This window comes from Vulpes vulpes, chromosome 1 (genome assembly GCF_048418805.1).
Source record: "Vulpes vulpes isolate BD-2025 chromosome 1, VulVul3, whole genome shotgun sequence".
Lineage (NCBI taxonomy): Eukaryota > Metazoa > Chordata > Mammalia > Carnivora > Canidae > Vulpes > Vulpes vulpes.
The window spans coordinates 149,981,592-149,996,332 of NC_132780.1; the positions used below are offsets into that span (position 1 = coordinate 149,981,592).

The 14,741-nt window shown below is 41.7% G+C and overlaps 1 protein-coding gene across 13 annotated transcripts in view; it reads right to left on the reverse strand.

The window, feature by feature from the left end:
• KLHL31 (kelch like family member 31) overlaps nucleotides 1–14,741 on the reverse strand; it is a 141,375-nt gene that overhangs the window by 46,266 nt on the left and 80,368 nt on the right. For 9 of the 13 annotated variants that reach the window (XM_072734083.1, XM_025991073.2, XM_072734046.1 and 6 more), the window contains one exon: nucleotides 316–408. The exons of the other annotated variants lie outside the window; for them this stretch is intronic. The gene's annotated coding sequence lies outside the window, so the exon portion shown is untranslated. The remainder of the gene's footprint in view (nucleotides 1–315; nucleotides 409–14,741) is intronic. 13 annotated transcript variants of the gene reach the window in all.

Genomic DNA, 14,741 nt, shown 5'->3' on the forward strand with positions numbered 1-14,741 from the left:
ACACACACACGTGTGTGTGTGTGTGTGTGTGTGTGTGATCAGAAAAATAAAAATCTATTTACAATTTAAAAATAAGAAATTTTCCCAGGTTGCAACCAGTAAGTGGGATAAGTTGGTGTTAAACCTACCCCTCCTAGGGCAGCCTGGGTGGTGCAGCAGTTTAGTGCTGCTTTCAGCCCAGGGCGTGATCCTGGAGACCTGGGATCAACTCCCACATCGGGCTCCCTGTGGGGAGCCTGCTTCTCCCTCTGCCTGTCTCTGCCTCTCTCTGTCTCTCATGAATAAATAAAAATAAAAAAAAGCAAAAAAACCTACCCCTCCTGGTGATGAAGCCCACGTTCATTCTTTCTCTCATGAATTCAACAAGTATTTATTGGTTGTCCTCAATGCTCTGTGCCAGGCACTGTCCTAGGAACAGGAGAAAAAATGAATAAAACAGGCAAAAGTCTCTGCCTTCCCAGGGAGAATGCAGGAGAGAAAAAGACAACAAGTAATAAACAAATGTGAATCACATACCAGATGGTAGTCAATGCTACGTAGAAAAAGAAAACAGAAGAAAAAGGGATAAGGAAGTACAGGGTAGGGTTGGGTTCAACCAGGCATATGACCGAGAGTTGACTGCACCAAGTAATCTAATTTGTTTAACATGGAATGTCAGCCAAATTAGTAGTTTGTATTGTACCAAAATGCTTGCATGCTGTCATGCAAGGAACAAAAAGTATGATACTCAACATTTCCCCCATTCATCTGCAATGAGCTTAAGAATGCTTTTGAAGAATCTGGTAGACTCTGAACATATTTTAAATAAACTAGTCATGTGTGTACTACCCAAATCTTCTTTTGGCTTCCCTTGTATTACAAATGAAATAAAAATGCCAATGTTGAAATAATGGTCCACCCAGTCGGTAGAGGAATTGACTGTCACATTCAATAGAGAACCTAAATTATGAATTAATGTATATTAAGGGCCAAACCAAGAAATCAGTTATGGAAAAATTTAGGTAGGCACATTCAAAAGTCTAGGCACTTTTTCTAAGTCTCCCATGCAACTGATGAAGCACCTGTTCTTTATCACTGATGATTACTTTTTAGTTTATACAAAATGATATATGGGGGACAAAAGTTAATGAATAAAAAAAAGACCAAATGTGATTTACTTATAGAACAGACATCACAGAAAATGAACATCATATTGACCCACAGCACAAAGTGCAGTTGAAAGGTTCACGATGGAATATGCTGGTATGCATTATTTTCAAATCTATATTTGCACACACATGCTGAATCTGCTTCTATAGCTATGTAATCTATAAAACTCTTCCATACATGCACAGTCCTGTGATTTTCACATACTGACTATGGCTTGTCTTTCTGCCTCCAAAACAAAACAGTCCAAGTAACATCCAAACTGTTTTAAATTGTCCACAGAAACCAAGTATTAATGTGATTGGCATTTGTGGAATGCAGTAACAATGTGACAGTAGGCATGTGACATGATAAAAAATACCAATGTGTGCTTGAGAGATGATAAAGTTTATGGAAAAAAGTGTTCAATGGATTTGCTTAATCTGTAATGGGCATCAAACACCAAACAAAGCCAATGTCACCTGGAAGGTTGGGCCTGATAAGCTAACCTTCAAAGTACAAATTTTAGCCTCAAGAGTGTCATTAAAGAGTCAGACAAAAAACACCAGATATTTTACTTGTCTACACAAAATTACATGCATTAAGAAATATTTCATCTTGGTAAAAGTGATTTCAGCTTCTTGGTAAGAAAAACAATTTTTTTTTTTTTTGGTAGCAAATATCACTTGTCCCTCCCCACACACAAAACCAAGAGTGGTGGGAATGGAGATGTCCTGACCTATAAATTGTTTAACAATCTTCTCTACTTTCTTCAGTATTTAAATTTCTTGAATCTTCAAACTGAAATATCCATAAGTACTTCCTTTATTTTAGTGACTTTCTATTCTTCTACTGCCCAGACATCTGGGAGGAAGCCTATATTTTCTAGGCTTCAAACGGAGGCTATTGAGGACTATCCCATGGTAATAAAATGAACACCCTAAATCCTTTCCAAGACGCTCCACATTGTCCCCTAACTGAACGAATAGTCTTGTTCTGGAGCTTAAGATCCAGAGGGCAGAAGCCTCTCTGAAGAGATGATGTTTGAACTGAGCAATGAATGACCAGAAGGAGCTGTGCATTACGCAGTTTTCCAAGTAGAGGGAGCAGCAATCCCTCCACCAGCAGGTGGCTAGCTCTGTGGAGGGCTGTCAGAGAGGCAGCCAGTCCTAATGACCCTCCTTCCAAGGGAAACTCATGCCAAATCGTGGGTGTATAGGGTGCCCCTCTACCACCCACCTCATCCCTGCCAGCTCTCTTCCATATTCTTTTCCCTTGTTCAGACTGGGGTGGATCTGTCTATTTAAACAGAGGAAAGGGGAGGCAAGACTCCCTTCCTGTCCAGAATTTGGGGAGAGGAGACCACCTGGTCATCTTATAGTGTCATAACAAATGGCGGTAGAGGTGGGTAGGTTAGGGAGCAGAACTTTCAGTTCTCAAATTGGTGCATCTCCATCAACCCTGGGGGGAGGTGGCTGAGTCCAGCTGCTGGGTGTGGTAGTGACTTTTCCCAGTTTTTTCGGGCCTCAGCAAAATTGCCTACAATGGGAAAAGGCATCTACCTGATACCCTATTACTCTGGTACAATAGCCATCATTTGAGGAGTCTTGGGAGGTGAGATATGGAGTGTGAGGAAGATCTGGAGTGTGAGGAGTGTGAGCCACTTAAGCCATGAAAAGTAGATAACTTTCCAGTACAGCTGCAACCATTCACGTGACTGAAGCTGGGAGTGAACTTGGGACATGAGCTCGGGATTCCACCCTTGCTCTTGTGGAAATGAGCAGAAATATCCACAAATGGCAGCTGAAAATGTTCAAAGTCTAGATGAAGCTTTTGCTATTTGGAAGTGAGCCAAGCTCAGTAAATGACTTTGCACCTGTTTATCTGAAGACTCTTAAAATGATAATCCTAAGAGAGCAGAAATATTTATACACTCGAATAAGTCAGGGTTCATAAGTGGAATGAAAGAACCAAATTTATGAGTTTTAGGACACACATTGGTCAGGAGTTGGTCAAGATTTCATTTTTTTCCCCCTTCAAGCCAGCTAAACAGGCTTCACTTTTCTTTTGCCTCAGTTATGAAGGATCTCAGATAATTCATTAGCATAACTCCATACAACTGGAGGCTTACTAGATAGTGATCTCAGCTGGAGGTTTGAATATTTATTGATTTGTTTATTTTTTTTTAAGATTTTATTTATTTATTCATGAGAGACACAGAGAGAGAGGCAGAGACACAGACAGAGGGAGAAGCAGGCTCCTCACAGGGAACCTGATGTGGGACTCTATCCTTGACCCGGGATCATGCCCTCAGAAGAAGGCAGAAGCCCAACTGCTGAGCGAACCAGGCGTCCCTGGAGGTTTGAATATTTAAAAACACTGTGCATAGGGTGCCTGGGTTAAGTGGGCTAAGCTGTGGACTCTTGATTTCAGCTTGGGTCATGATCTCAGGGTCCTAGGATTGAGCCCACCCCTACCCCTCTATGTCTCCTGTTAGGCTCCGTGCTCAATGGGGAGTCTGCTTGAGAATTCTTTCTCCCTCTCCCTGCTCGTGTGCTCTCTCTCTCTCTCTCCCTCTCTCTCTCTCTCTAAAATAAATACACATTTTTTAAAAACTAAAAAAATAAAAACACTGTGCAGAGCATACTCAGACCTGTCCCTGCATTCAGTTCTAAGGAGCTGACCAGACTGAGTATATCCCTTACTAACAGACACCAGAGGAACCCTCTGAATGTGTGCCTTTCCTCTCTAGCAAACAAAATTTTCAGTTAAGAGCTGAGCTGTACAGCTGGACAAGGGCAAGACATTCCCAAGCCTTATCACTGTGAATTTATAGAATATTACAGATTGAGAACCAAAATTATTTTGTCACAGCTGGCATGAAACTAAGGCATCTTCATTTGTTGCAAATAGCCTGCCAATGCTAAGAAAAGAATTCATTTCATCAGTCACTTAGATTACTGATGGAGTGGACTCCAATTTAAGCTGTTTAAACCAACTATACTAAAATTAACCAAATAGCCATGTTACTTTAAAAGTTGCCCATAGTAGGCAATTAATAAACACATGCTGAATGGAAGAACAGAGCTGTCAACACTGTGTCTATAAGGTGAGCAGGGCAATGTTAGGAGAAGACCATAAGGGCTGTTGGACTTGATGCTTATGACTGAGGATCTACTACAACAACTCTGTGACACGGTGTCCATTCAGCCCCAAGAGTTTGGTTTCTGTCCAGAAACCCAAGAGTGATTCTGAATTCCTGCTGCCTACCTGCATCTCCACAGCCTGTCAGTAAGTTCAGCCTCAGGTCACAGCTCAGATGTCATCTTCTTAGAGATGCCCTCTCTGGCCACAACAGTCATTACTCAGTGGCTCTCTATGAAGTGACCACGCATCCTTTCCTTTATAGAGTGTATCGCAACCTGACATAATAATCTTTGTTTATTTGCTTACTATCTCCCTCTAGCAGAGCCAGTGACTTCATCCATCTTTCTGCTATAGCCCAGAACTTACTCATTGTTCAACTAATAACCGTTGAGTAAATGAAGTGAATGTTACTTTTCTTCTGACATTTTCTTCTATTTGGATTGTAATCAAATAAATAAATAAATAGACCACAGAAGTGCAACATGTGACAGTTGATAGGAAAGTGGGTCATCTATTCCTATTTCTTCACTTTGGGATGGACGAGTGGGTGCTGGGGCTCCAAGCTGACCTGCCCAACATCGCATAGCTTTTCGAGGGCAGAGTCCAGAATAAAGTCACGTCTCATGATTCAAGCTGGCACCCTCTCTACAAAAACTGTGGACAGGGCCAGGCTCCAAAACAATTGGAATTTGTGGCCAAGTGAACAGTGGAAAGGAATGTATGATGAAGAGTGGAAGGAAAGACTGGAAAGAAAATATTATAAGACCTCTTAAAATAATAAGGATAGGTAAAAAGATCTCACAATAACAAATAAAGGAAAATATATGTGTGGGAAGAGTAGTCATTGTTATCAGCACTGGGAAAAATTAGTATAATCTGCTGCCTTCTATCCCAGGGGCTCCCTGACGGGAGATGTGTATGGGAATTGGGTGCTGGCTTCTCTGTAGGGCAGCATTGATGTGGAGGCACCACGGCAGGCTAGAGAGGGCACGCCTTGCCTGCAGACATACACTTATGCGCTGTTCTGGACAAATAAACTTTGTATGGGATTGGGTTTGACCTAGAGGGAGTCATTTTGAGTCCCCTGACATAAACCCTTGAATCTGATTAGTTCTCTGGCTATACCAAATATATAATGAACTTGAAATATGGTCCAGGTCAAGCAGACCTACTCTGATGGGAGACATGATAGAAAAAGCCATTGGGTTGCTTCTAAATCTAAGTCATCTTCTCTTTCTACAGAAACCATGCTCAGGAGTTGACAAATAAGTGACTACCCAGGTAGAAAATCACTCAAGAGATGGTGAAGAAAAGAGGGGGTTGGTTTGTTGGCTAATGCTATGTATTCACCAGTCTACACACACACACACACACACGCACACACACACCATTGTTTTCTTCATTTGGACTCTGGCTATGATAGATTATGTCTGAGCCAGGAAGATGGTCAAATAGTCTGGAAAGAGGTCATCCCCAGTCGCTGGGGTGGGATCCCAGAATTTGTCATGGTGTTAGGAAGGAAGTCCATGGTTAGATTGTAGAGCAAGGGCAATGGAAAAAGTCAGGAGAAGGGGTGTGGGTATTAATAACAAAGAAGGGATATAGTGAGAGGAATCAGAAGAGTTCTAGTAATTAAAGGGCGAACTCTCTATTTTTATTTTTTTTTAAAGATTTTATTTATTCGTGAAAGACACATAGAGAGGCAGACATATAGGCAGAGAGAGAAGTAGGCTCCCTGTGGGGAGCCTGATATGGGACTCGGTCCCAGGATCCCAGGATCACGACCTGAGCCAAAGGCAGATGCTTAATCACTGAGCCACCCAGGTGCCCCCAGAAAACTCTTTAAATGAAAAAATTTTTGAGAGCTAAGAAGACTCCTCAGGATTTCATCAGGCCGTCTACTTAGTGAGCTTTAACTTATATTCCCTGTGTAACAGCAGCTTGAAGGTAAGTTCTATTTATTTGTTAATATTTGTTAATTCACTTATTCAAATATTATTTGTTGGGTGTCTAGCATGCCCTAGGCACTTATAGGCTAAGAATACAACAGGTAACAACAGTAACAGAACACTATGGTTCATAGAGCTACAATTTAGTCATGGAGATAGAACCTTAATAAGTAAATCGCATAGTGGGTTAAGTTTCAACTAAGAGGTACTTTGAAGGGCACTTCACGCAGGTCTGATCTTCATGTGGGAAAGAGGGATGGCCTTCCTGAAAAAGAGATGTTCAAATGCAGAACTGAAGAAGAGTACAAGTCTGCCAGGCAGAGCCTGAGGAGAGAGATTCTAGGAGGAGGGAGCAGCATGTGCAAAGACTGTGTGGAGGCAAAAGATATTAAAAGAAATGTGTGGAGACCCCTGTAATTAGAGCTGATCCAGTGATGAGCTAGACTGTGAAATGGGATCAGAGTGGTAGGTGGGGCTAGACCATGTGCATTGCAGTTGCAGGGAGTAAAGAAAAATAGACCAAGAGAATTTGAACATATTCCAGGGGCAAAATTCGAAAACATCTGGGTAATACCAGCATGGGTGAGTGAGATGAGCTCTTCTGGAATGCTGGGAGACACCTTTTTGGAGGACCATTTGGCGAAATGTATTACAGTTGACCCTTGCACCCCACGGGTGAGGGGAGTTAAGAGTGCTGCCACTCCTACTGTAGAAAATCCAGTATAACTTTTGATGCCCCATCAACCTAATTACTGGTAGCCGACTACTTACCAAAAGCCTTACTGATAAACAGTCAGTTAACACATATTCTGTATGCTGTCTGTATTATATCCTGTATCCTTATAATAAAGTAAGCTAGAGAAAAGAAAATGTTATTAATAAAATTTTAAGGAAGAGAAAATATATTTTCAGTACTGTACTGTAAACAATCTGCATGTAAGTGAACCCACATGATACAAACCTATTGTTCAATGGTCAGCTGTATAAGCCTTCCCATAATATCCTTTGACGCTACTTCCAGGACATTTTTAAAAATAGTTTTATTTACTTATTTGAGAGAGGGAGAGAGTGGTAGAGAAAGAAGCACCAGCAAGGAGGAGGCAGGTGGAGGGGGACAAGTAGACTCCCCGCTGAGCAGGGAGGCCTGCATAGGGCTCAATCCCAGGACCCTGGGATCATGACCTGAGCCAAAGGCAGACACTCACTGATTGGGGCACCCAGGTACCCTACTTCCAGGAACTCATACTAAAGAAATAATCAGATGAGAGAACTAAGATAGTGTTATTCAACTTTGCATGAAGGAGAATTTCATGAATGGGAGTTTGTTACTCCTTTTCCTCTTAATTTTTCTTTCTGAGTATACAAATCAGTTTTATTTATCTGATTTTTTTCTCTGTCTCTGTCCATAAAAATAAAAAATATAACATTGTTATTTTGGTCAATATCTTAGTTGATTCCAAATATGATAAGGCCATTTGCTAAGGAGTGAAGTTTTTTTTTTTAGGAGTTATTTATTCATAAGAGACAGAGAGAGAGCCACCCAGGTGTCCCAGAAGTGGAGATTTTAAAAAAGACAAATCTGAACCACACGGTGTGTTGGGGATCTTGCTACTGAATGCACCATTCAGAAGCCATAAATCACCGCCCAACTGTGGCTACTGTCGTAGGTAACGTGACTTTGCAACGTGGCAGACTGGACGCTGTGCTGTTTATGCCTGCAAATAATATGGGTCAATTTTCCTGCCTTGTATAATATGGTGCTGCTGGTATATGGATTATAAGCCTTCAGGTCTACAACTATGACTTTGAATAGTGATTTAAATGTGGCTCTAGAGGCAGGGCAAGCAGGCAGAGGAGCAGGGGCCTCACCCCACGCGCCCCACCAACTCACTAGATAACTTTCAAACCATCCTGTACACCTAGGGTTCGACCTGAGATTTAAAGAGAGAAGCTGGAACGCTACAAAGAGAAGGGTTTGGCTTCTAACAAGATAGGAAGGAGGAAAAATAAAATAAAAAAGAATCCAGTGGGGGAGGGGCCCGTGGAGGAGCTGGGCTACGGGGGGCAGGAGCCCCGGGGACAGGAGAGCCCGCCCCGGGAAGCGGGAACTTTAACAATCCACACCGGACTCCTCCCGGAGGGAAAGGTGCTCAGCAGGGAACCCCGGCAGGACCGCGGGAGGGCGGTGGGGCCCCCTGCCTCCCGGGGTCACTAACAGAGGAGGTGCCCCGGGGACAGCGCCCCACACCCCGCGGCCCAGCGCGGTAAAGGGCTGGAGCGCCCGGCGGGGCCTCGGGGAGAAGCCGGGGGTCGGGGGGGCTCTGGGCGGAGGGGGCTGTGCCCTGCTGCCTTCGGGAGCCGCGGCCCTGGGAGCGATGCCAGAGGCGCAGGCCCCTGGACCCAGGGTGCGGGGGACACAGTGGAGATCGTGGGCTCCCCCGGGACAGGCGGAGGCTGGGCGGGCCCAGGACAGCGGGGAGGCTCCTGCCACGGGCGCCCCTGAGCTGTGCAGGTCAGCGCCCCCCGCCCCGGAGCATCCAGGCCCCTGCGGACTGGAAGCTGCGGTGGTTACTGCGGCAGCTGACTCCAGGGCTGGAGGGCTGGCGGCTGCTATGGGGTTGTTCCTCCTGGTGTCACCCTGTGCCTGGGAGGGGGGGAGCCGCCAGGGTACAGGGGCCTCATGGGGTAACCAGCTCCCACTGAGCCCAGCACCCAGTGGGGGGAGGGGCAGCTCCCCCAGGTGCATATACCTGAGAGTCAGCACAGCAGCCCCTCCCCCAGAAGACCAGCTGGAAGGACAGGGGAAGAGCAGGTTCTGGACCCAGCAGCGCTGGAAAGCTCCAGGGGAAGTGGAGGGATTTACAGTATATAGAACTAGAGGGTACCCCTCTTTTTTCCCCCTTTTTCCAGTACTCGTTTTTATATCAGACTAAAAACTTCCAATATTTTTTCTCTTTTCCCACCTTAACTACAATATTTTACCACCTTTCATTTTTAAGATTCTTCCTTTTTGACTTTCATATTTCTAGAATTACATGTCTTAGATATATTTTCCACTTCTAGATTCCCTTCAACATACTCAACTTAATTTTTGGAAGATATATGAGATTTTTTGTTCTTTGTTTTTTGTTTTCTCTGCCTCATTTTGTTCTACAATGGCAGAAGTTGATACCTTCTAAAATATGAACCAGCATGCACCCAGAACCAAGTGGTATATCATACTGGTTCATTCTGTGAGATTCCTCATTCCCATTCTGCCCCCCTCTTTTATCGCATTTATGTTTTGGTGGTCAATGTTGGGGTTTTCTACAAGTATTTCTAGTTTATATAAATTTGGGACTGAGCATCTTCTAACATACAACTTAATACACTCAGAACCAAGAGGATCACCCTCTAGGACCCCTCAGGTAGATGACATTCTCCTTCCACTACAACTTTGTCACCACCACCATCTCCCAGTCCCTCCCCCCATTTTTTTTCCTTCACCTTTTTTCCTTTTTTTCCTCTCTACTTGTTCTTTTTTCTCTTCTTTTTTTCTGTTTTTTTTTTCTTCTTCTTTGGGATTCTTGGCCTTTTATTTTTTACTACTTTGTTTTAAAAATTTGTTTTTCACTTTAGTGGTCCTTTTGTTTTTATTTCATTCTGATCTTTGTTTTCATTTTTGGGTCTCTGATCTTGGCAGAATCATCTAAGGTGAAATTTATTTAGGTCGTGGTTGATATTCTTGACTCAGCCCACTCATACAGCCACTCTGCACTGAGCAAAATGACTAGAAGGAAGAACTCACCACAAAATAAAGAATCAGAAACAGTACTCTCTGCCACAGAGTTACAGAATATGAATTACAACTCAGTGTCAGAAAGCCAATTCAGAAGAACAATTATAAAGCTACTGGTGGCTCTGGAAAACAAAAACAAAAACAAAAACAAAAACAAAAACATAAAGGATTCAAGAGACTTCATGACTGTAGAATTTATATCTAATCAGGCCAAAATGAAAAAAATCAATTAAATGAGATGCAATCCGAACTGGAGGTCCTAACAATGAGGGTTAATGAAATGGAAGAAAGAGTGAGCAACATAGAAGACAAGCTGATGGCAAGGAAGGAAGCTGAGGAAAAAAGAAAAAACAATTAAAGGACCAGGAGGAAAGGTTAAGGGAAATAAATGATAGCCTCAGACAGAAGAATTTACATATAATTGGAGTTCCAGAAAATGCTGAGAGGGACAGAGGGCCAGAAAACACATTTGAAAAAATCATAGCTGAGAACTTCCCTAATTTGGGAGGGAAACAGGCATTCAGATCCAGGAGATACAGAGGTCCTCCCCCACCAAAAATCAATAAAAACCATTCAACACCTCGACATTTAATAGTGAAACTTGCAAATTCCAAAGATAAAGAGAAAATCCTTAAAGCAGCAAGAGACAGGAAATTCCTATTAAATGGGGAGAAATATTAGATTAACAGCAGACCTCTCCACAGAGACATGGCAGGCCAGAAAGGGCTGGCAGGAGATATTCAGGGTACTAAATGAGAATAACATGCATCCAAGAATACTATAATCAGCAAGGCTCTCATTCAGAATAGAAGGAGAGATAAAAAAGCTTCAAAAATAGGCAGAAACCAGAAACTGAAAGAATATGTGGCCACCAAACCAGCTCTGCAAAAAATATTAAGGGGGACCCTATAAAAAAGGAGGAAGCCCAAAGAAATAGTCCACAAAAACAGGGACTGAATAGGTATTATGATGACACTAAATTCATACCTTTCAAGTTACTCTAAACATGAATGGGCTAAATGATCCCATCAAGAGATGCATGGTTTTGGACTGGATAAAAAAAAAAAAAAGAAAAGAAAAAAGAAAGAAAGGTAGGTTTTGGACCCATCTATTTGCTGTCTACAAGAAATGCACTTTAGACCTAAGGACACCTACAGCCTGAAAATGAAAGGTTGGAGAATCATTTACCTTCCAAATGGTCCTCAAAAGAAAGCTGGGGTAGCAATCCTCATATCAGATAAATTAAAGTTTATCCCAAAGACTGTAGTAAGAGATGAAGAGGGACATTATATCATACTTAAAGGGTCTATCCAACAAGAAGACTTAACATTCATGAATATTTATGCCCCTAATGTGGGAGCTGCCAAGTATATCAATCAATTAACAACCAAAATAAAGACATACTTACATAATAATACGCTAATAGTAGGAAACTTCAACATGGCACTTTCTGCAAATGACAGATATTCTAAGCACAACATTACCAAGTGTAATGATACACTGGACCAGATGGATTTCACAGTTATATACAGAACTTTCCATCCGAATGAAACTGAATACACATTCTTCTCAAATGCACATGGAACTTTCTCCAGAATAGACCACATACTGGGTCACCAATCAGGTCTCAACCAATACCAAAAGATTGGGATTATCCCCTGCATATTTTCAGACCACAATGCTTTGAAACTAGAACCCAATCACAAGAAGAGATTTGGAAGAAACTCAAACACATGGAGGTTAAAGAGCATTCTACTAAAAGATGAAAGGGTCAACCAGGAAATTAGAGAAGGCTTAAAAAGATTCATGGAAACTAATGAAAATAAAGATACAACTGTTCAAAATCTTTGGGATACAGCAAAAGCAGTCCTAAGAGGGAAATACATCCCAATACAAGCATCCCTCAAAAAATTGGAAAAAACTCAAATACACAAGCTAACCTTGCACCTAAAAGAACTGGAGAAAGAGCAGCAAAAAAAACCTATGCCAAGCAGAAGAAGAGAGTTAATAAAGATTCAAGCAGAACTCAATGAAATAGAGACCCGAAGAACTGTGGAACAGATCAACAAAACCAGGAGTTGGTTCTTTGAAAGAATTAATAAGATAGACAAACCATTAGCCAGCCTTATTAAAAACAACAGAAAAAAAGACTCAAACTAATAAAATCATGAATGAAAAAGAAGAGATCACAACCAATACCAAGGAAATACAAACGATTTTTAAAACGTATTATGAACAGCTATACGCCAATAAATTAGGCAATCTAGAAGAAATGGATGCATTAATGGAAAACCATAAATTACCAAAACAGTAACAGGAAGAAATAGAAAACCTGAACAGGCCAATAACCAGGGAGGAAATTGAAGCAGTCATCAAAAACTTCCCAAGACACAAAAGGCCAGGGCCGGATGGCTTCCCAGGGAAATTCTATCAAATGTTTAAAGAAGAAATAATACCTATTCTACTAATGCTGTTCTGAAGGATAGAAAGGGACAGAATACTTCCAAACTCTTCTATGAGGCCAGCATCACCTTAATTCCAAAACCAGACAAAGAACCCACCAAAAAGGAGAATTATAGACCAATATCCCTCATGGACACAGATGCAAAACTTCTCAACAAGATACTAGCCAATAGGATCCAACAGTACATTAAGAAGATTATTCACCATGACCAAGTGGGATTTATCCCCAGGATGCAAGGTTGGTTCAACACTCGTAAAACAATCAACATGCTAGATCACATCAACAAGAGAAAAACAATCAACATGCTAGATCACATCAACAAGAGAAAAATCCTCTCAACAGATGCAGAGAAAGCATTTGACAAAATACAGCATCTATTTCTGATCAAAACTCTTCAGAGTGTAGGGATAGAGGGAACATTCCTCAGCATCTTAAAAGCCATTTATGAAAAGCCCACAGCAAATATGATTCTCAATGAGGAAAAAATGACAGCCTTTCCCCTAAGATCAGGAACATGACAGGGATGTCCACTCTCACCACTGCTTTCAACATAGTACTAGAAGTCCTACCCACAGCAGACAACAAAAAGAAATAAAAGGCATTCAAATTGGCAAAGAAGTCAAACTCTCTTTGCAGATGACATGATACTGTATATAGAAAACCCAAAAGACTCCACCCCCAGATTGCTAGAACTCATACAGCAATTCAGCAATGTGGCAGGATACAAAATCAATGCCCAGAAATCACTGGCATTACTATGTACCAACAATGAGACTGAAGAAAGAGAAATTAAGGAATCAATTCCATTTACAATTGCACCCAAAAGCATAAGATACCTAGGAATAAACCTAACCAAAGAGGTAAAGGATCTATACCCTAAAAACTACAGAACACTTCTGAAAGAAATTGAAGACCAAAGAGATGAAAAAATATTGCATGCTCATGGATTGGAAGGATTAATGTTGTGAAAATGTCAGTGCTACCCAGGGCAATGTATGTGTTCAATGCAATCCATACCAAAGTACCATGGACTTTCTTCAGAGAATTGGAACAAATAATTTTAAAATTTGTGTGGAATCAGAAAAAAACCTGAATAGCCAGGGGAATATTGAAAAAGAAAACCAGAGCCAGGGGCATCACAATGCTGGATTTCAAGTTGTACCACAAAGCTGTGATCATCAAGACAGTGTGGTACTGGCACAAAAACAGACACATGGATCAGTGGAACAGAATAGAGAATCCAGAAGTGGACCCTCAACTCTATGGTCAACTAATATTCAACAAAGCAGGAAAGACTCTCCACTGGAAAAAGGACAGTCTCTTCAATAAATGGTGCTGGGAAAATTGGACATCCACATGCAGAAGAATGAAACTAGACCACTCTCTTTCACCATACACAAAGATAAACTCAAAATGGATGAAAGATCTAAATGTGAGACAAGATTCCATCAAAACCCCAGAGGAGAACACAGGCAACACCCTTTTTGAACTTGGCCACAGCAACTTCTTGCAAGATACATCTATGAAGGCAAGGAAAACAAAAGCAAAAATGAACTATTGGGACTTCATCAGGAAAAAAGCTTTTGCACAGCAAAAGAAACAGTCTACAAAACTAAAAGACAACCTACAGAATGGGAGAAGATATTTGCAAATGACATATCAGATAAAGGGCTAGTTTCCAAGATCTATAAAGAACTTATTAAACTCAACAGCAAAGAAACAAACAATCCAATCATGAAATGGGCAAAAGACATGAACAGAAATCTCACAGAGGAAGACATGGACATGGCCAGCAAGCACATGAGAAAATGCTCCGCATCACTGGCCTTCAGGGAAATACAAATCAAAACCACAATGAGATACCACCTCACACCAGTGAGAATGGGGAAATAACAAGACAGGAAGCAACAAATGTTGGAGAGGATGTGGAGAAAGGGGAACCCTCTTGCACTGTTAGTGGGAATGTGAACTGGTGCAGCTACTCTGGAAAACTGTGTGGAGGTTCCTCCAAGAGTTAAAAATAGAGCTACCCTATGACCCAGCAATTGCACTGCTGGGGATTTACCCCAAAGATACAGATGCAGTGAAAAGCTGAGACACCTGCACCCGGATGTTTCTAGCAGCAATGTCCACAGTAGCCAAACTGTGGAAGAAGCCTCGGTGTCCATCGAAAGATGAATGGATAAAGAAGATGTGGTTTATGTATACAATGGAATATTACTCAGCCATTAGAAACGACAAATACCCACCATTTGCTTTGATGTGGATGGAACTGGAG